The following is a 6,314-nucleotide window of genomic DNA, read 5'->3' on the forward strand; positions in this document are numbered from 1 at the left end:
TGGACACATACAAATGCTACCTTAATGCGGCTCATTATACCACAACAAATATTAATTAATGATTTCAAAGTACTTGATAAATTTTTTATCCAAAACATGCCCAGGGTTTCTAGTCCCCCTCCATGTTCTTTTTTATTTTGGATAACAACATTATCATGGAGTATTATCTGCTCATAGGCAAGGGTATCATCGGATTCCATCCAACTCATTGTGGCTAGATTTTGGACATACTCACAGTGAATAAATATTATATCTAGGGCAGATCCTTAGGGGGCTGAAGTGGCATATACCCCCATAATTCCTCGACAAACTATGTCGGATTAGTTAAACTAATATTTGAATATTTAATCGGGTACCAAAAAAGTGTGCCGGATTCACATTGAAAAAATCCTGGATCCGTCCCTGTAACTTCATCATTTCATGTGCACAAACAATACATTTATATTCTTATGCTACTGGCATTTTTTATCACTGCAATTTATCAGTACAACAACCTCCTAGAGAAAGCATCAAACTTAAAGATTTATTTTGGATAAAATGTTAATATCAATGGATAATTTTGCGATAAGCATGATTAAAAATGGCAATATTAAAAAAAAAAGAGAATAAAGCAGCACAAGTAATTAACCAGTATCCAGTGTGTGACATAAAACAAACACAAGTCAGCATTTAGAAAATAGCCAAAATCGCAACGTAAACGTGAACATCCAAATGTATGGTCATTACACAAATCGTGATTTCTCTATAAAATTTGATGAAACATTCAAAATAAATACAGATGACATATATATTGGTGTATTCTTGATTTATTTAAACCATTACCCGAACATTATCTTGTATTTTGTAAAATTTGCTCACATTTGATAATCCACAGGCCGCCCGCATGTTTGAAGTTTACCTGACCTTCTTTTCCGCAGTAAAAGAGGCAGGGGAGCAGATACGATTCAGATAAGGCCCAAAATATAACAAAATGTAGAATAAGGGTGATGGGTAAAAAATTTGCTTAAAAGGCCTGAGAAAATCCCTGACACCTAAAATTATGATTATCAGTAAATTAAAGGTCCAAATTAAGACATCTAAATCGCTTAAACATACATACCTAATTTCAGCTTTTCTATACTGGACACCAATTTTTCAAAAACCGGTATTCTCTTTGGTGTCGTCTACGTGGCCGACTTTAACTTTTCTGTGCTGCAGATAAGGTTTTCAGCTATTGACATCCGTCTACGTTTTGGAGTTCCCTTAAGTGGAGTAACTGCTCTCTTTTTAACATTTTCCAGCTTTTTTTCCACAGATCTGCATGGACAAGACAAAAAATCAAGTATATATGTTATACCAATGCTGTTGTATCATAAGATTGGCACTCTAAAATCAATAAAACATGGGTATCATGTTAGTTTACAGCGTTCAATGAGCTCTTTGCATACAAGCAAGGGAAAACCACAAAGTAATTGTTGGATTTCTGTTATTTGTAAACTGGATGATATTCGAATGTACTAACCAGGGGTTCATCACGTATATAATAACAAATGATCAGTTGACAAGGGTCAAATAAAGCGTACTTAATATATGTAAAAGCCAAAGAATACTCCTGTCATAAATAAATACAAGCTATCAGTATTTAGTGCATCAACGTAGCATGTTCTCAAATGACACTCAAATGACATGCCGAATTGTAAATGTAAACACAAATTGTGGTTCAACATCTAGCTGCAATAAAACATACAAGATCTATACATTTTAAAGTATTTAATCTTAAATCACTTTATTGGTGGACCCTCTGCATATTATCAACCGACTGGCCCCATATTAAAATTGAATTCAATTAACTGTTATTGATTTATAGCAATGGTGCTTGAGGAGGTTGGGTGAGGGGAGGTAGTTAATATAAATTGCCACCATATAGTCTTTTGATGATATTTGCTTTGGTAGACTCTCGGCTTTATTCTGAACGTGAATTATTTCAGCTGGGGGGGGGGGAGGGCACAGAAATTATCAAAAGGAGCTGGCAAGACTGCTCGAATAACCAGTCATTTCTGTTGCCGGTCAGCTTTCTACATCTTGACATGGTACGTCACTGCAAATGACCTGGATAACTACATGATCAGCATTATATTACGTCTAAAGAATGTACAAGTAATGGACAGATTTTTTTAAATCATGTGTATACCGTTTAAATGCACGAAATTTTGATATTTTCGACCAGCAGTTGGCGAATATTCGCTGATTTACAGTGGGAAGAATTCTAAGGCCGCCGCTTTCAAGTCCTCCCGCTTTCTTCCGTGACTTAAATAAATAAACATCTCTGTGGCTATTTACACAAAGATCACATTCTGACGCCATCATTGTATTGTTTTTGTTGTTGTAACATTCTAAGAATGGTATTACGTGGGCGGACTACTTTCAACCCGTATTTCTCCCGAGTCCGATTATGATAATCTGCGAGGGGTACCGAATGTGTATAACTGTCAATAAAGATGCTGACGTATGGACTGTGACCTTATATTTTTTATTTATTTATGGAATTATTCCTAATGTGTTTCAAGAACAGTGAAGTGTGAAAGGAGTTGTAATATAAGAAGTGTTTATAGAAAGTCATTTGCTAAAAAATGCAACTATTAATTTGCGTGGGTGTCTTCTGCGAGATAAATCCAATTTCGTTAATTCTTCGTAGCCTCTAAACCTATAAGTCCGTGCACCTTAAATTTCAATGGCATACCTTTCATGAAAAATCATTAGACAATAACTAAACTTGATATATACTTTATGATTTATCTTTTGTTTAACAAATAACGAGTGAAATATGTTGGTTGACGGTAATAATAATGGAATTACGTACCTTTAAACATTCACTATATGGTAGTCTGCGTCACACAGAATTACCCTATTAGATCGAGCACCGATTTTGATGACGTCACAGCAAGGCCCTGGGATGTGTTTATAAAAGTCGATATATGTTTTTGTGAATATGTGTTTATTTGTATTAAATATGTGTTGTTTTAGATAAATTTCGTGAATAAACTGTATTGAAAATAATGGTTTAAACAAAACTGGTCTTCATAGCAACGAAAGATGAACTGTGATAACTGTATTCAGAGGTCTAGATAAAGTGTATTTATTATTGGAAAATAGCTTAATAAAATTCTATTCACAATGGGGGCATAACAGGCTGTCACCCCTTCTGATGACAGTTGTTTTGTGACAAAATCTCAAATTGACGTAGTGGGAACCTTTATCGCAATAGGCCGGTCTTAACGTATGGTCTCGTGTCATCATTTGGGGGTAAAATTTTCCGCATATACAGCATACTTTAATCGTATTGTAATGCAAAGTACATAGAGCAAAATACAAATTCGAGACGGGCCTCCAAGGGAAACTACTCTTACAACATTTTACGATCAAAACATTGACAAAAATAGCCGTCTGGTGAAGGAAATGTGCAGATTTTAAACATTGTTTAGGCTATTTCTTTGGAACGAGGTCAGAAACTGTTATTTTACTCTGCTAAAATAATTAAATAATTTATAAAATGATATATCTAAGTTTGTGAGTCCCGGGCTTTTGCTGCCGATCCCATTTGTCGCAACTGGCGACAATTTATTCAAAATGGCGAATTTCATAACTGACACTTTAATTGCAGTCTTTGCTTATCTTGATAGCAAAAAATCTGGACTTGTACATAACTGGAGAATATAAAATCATCAGTATAAACACGCCCCCAGGGTCATTTATTTGTATCAGATTTCTAACTGCCCCTCTATTCCACATGAGAGTGACATCCTGTGAAAAATTGCCTGTAACGTAACCGTATCTGTTTCACGCTTGGTTGGACACAAACACACTCAGTTGAAATCAAAATCAGCAGTTTAACATTCTGAATTCTTTGGGAATCAGTTTGTGACAACACAGTGATTTTTCATTCATAATAACTATAAAAAATTTTAGCATATTTTTGAGTGCGGTCTCATTTTGTTTCAAAACATGGTAAATCTACAGCCTGGATAAAGTTATCGTCGTGTTAGTACCTATTATCGAACAGCACCTATTATCGGACGTTTTGTTTTAGTTCTGTATGCACATGCGCAAAGGTGCGCATGACGTCACATTGATAAACAAATGGTCGCACATGAAGTCCATGACCTACTTGCCTACTTAGCTTGAAACAAATGCGCCGAAAACAGATTAAAGGAATGCATTTATTGTAATTTACAGCGTTTTGTGTGTTTTTTGCTATTACTTTTTAAATTCATTTATCAAAACGTGCATTTACACACCAAAAAGCATTTCCGTTTGCAATTTTGATTGCAGCAGACGCAGATTTTTTCGTCGAGTCCGGGTCACGTGATAGTCATTTGACTTTGTATATACTGGAGTAGTATTTATGAAGTGTCGGGCAATAGGTCATATTTACATCGGCCGCCATTTTGTTTTGTCTGCTAGAGGTGACAATAATCAGGGAAACATTGTCATGAATTCTTGAAGGTAGTTTGCTGGAAAACTTTACAGATAAATCATTCAAAGATTGAACTGTTAGTCATTTGTTTAAACAAAATGTTTTTGTCATTTTAAGTGTTTCAATTTTAAGGTTAGTAAACGTAATTTCTTAGGTGTTCGATAACTGGTTCGTCCACCATAATATTTTTTGGATTTGATTTCTGCACTTTTTAACATTGTCTGTCCTCAATCATGATGAAATTAATCAAGAATAAGGGCGAACAGTTGATATTTCAATAAATACAAATCTTGTTTGGAAGCAGGATTACGTGTTCTTCAAGTCAAGTGTTATTTTCATATTGTCATATATTTTCGCGACCTAATGAAACCAGCAACAATGCTGACATTGGTTAATGATTTGAAATAAAAGTGTTTTACAATAGATATCTCCTATATTTAGCAGTCATAATGTAACACTTGAATCTCAATAATGGAGTTTATGCTACTTCATGGACCATGGTGAAAATAAAGTTTATTTGAGAGCTGAAACAAATGATAAAAATTAGAATCCTTTCTTTGATTCTGTGGTTTTATGTTTGAATACATAAATCTGAATTACTTATGCAGCCCACAGTTACAGTAATGTTAACATTATTTGATTTTTTTGGTGTTGTTTATCATATGGACTTTTTAAGACCCCGAAGAGTGGCATATAGTTTTTTAACTGTCTGTTTGTCCGTCCTTCTGTCTGTCCGTCAGTCAGTCTGTCCGTTCTCACGAATGATACATTGTGAAACTTTTTTATGCCCATATATACATTGTGTGTCTTAATTTCATTGTGCGACAAGTCGCACAATACATTTGCCCAAAGTTCGTCAAAATGTGTCTTGTGCAACTTTAAACCTATCTGGAGAAGTCGCACAACGTTTTTGTCCAAAGTGTGTCCAAAGGATGTCCATGTAAAACTGTCTATGCGATGGACGAGACCGTAACTTTTATTTTTGCAAGTGTCCGTAAAAGTTTGAGCGTCTATATTTGAGGCAATCAGAAGCCTGTTTATAAAAAAAAACGAGCCAATGAACACCAGGCTTTCTAATCGACGCATGCGCGTGCACCAGCGTTCTCCCGCGTGATGGACATGTGGCTTTTGTGTGTAGTGGGTCTGTTTTAAACGTCGCAGAAACCAACATTACGGATAACGGATTTATATTGTATAGAACCATATGTGAGGTAAGTTTCGTATGTTTTTTTTGCTATAACTTTAATCTGTTTAGATGTTTTTTCTGTTTGTGAATAACTTATGGCACCCAGTTTAAGCCATGAAAACAGGAATAAATAAGGTACTTTTTGAAATCTGTTTAATTGGCCACACAGTTATCGGAAAATGCAATATTTAAATTTTGTCCAATTGTTTTTACATCAAATATGCCACAAGAACAACTAATTTTAAAAAGGTAAACGCACATTGCTTTCAAGAGTTGTTAATAATTTCGCTGTTTTTTCACGCGCACCTGCTCGTCGTTAGCAACGTGAAAAGACGCCGCCGTTTTGTTTGTAAACAACTTTGCTGCAGCAAAATATCTTAAATGGAAAGAAAGTAAAGCGGCGTTGTGGGGCGGCAGCCACCATAATAAGATTTTAATTAGATAAGACAAACTGTATATGCCGAACTGGTCAAACCCGTGTGTCAAAGTGGCATTTAATTACGATGCCGAAGTAACCAGGTGCCGAAGAAACTAGCTACCTGTCAATTGTAACCATTACCAGTGTATCTTAAAATGCGGCTTTTCCAGGGAAACCATGTGTTGGCTGACTACATGTTTAAGTTTTACGTCTTACGAGCAAATAAATGTGTATTGCTCTAGCAAAAACGTTTATCA

This window comes from Dreissena polymorpha, chromosome 1 (assembly GCF_020536995.1).
Source record: "Dreissena polymorpha isolate Duluth1 chromosome 1, UMN_Dpol_1.0, whole genome shotgun sequence".
Lineage (NCBI taxonomy): Eukaryota > Metazoa > Mollusca > Bivalvia > Myida > Dreissenidae > Dreissena > Dreissena polymorpha.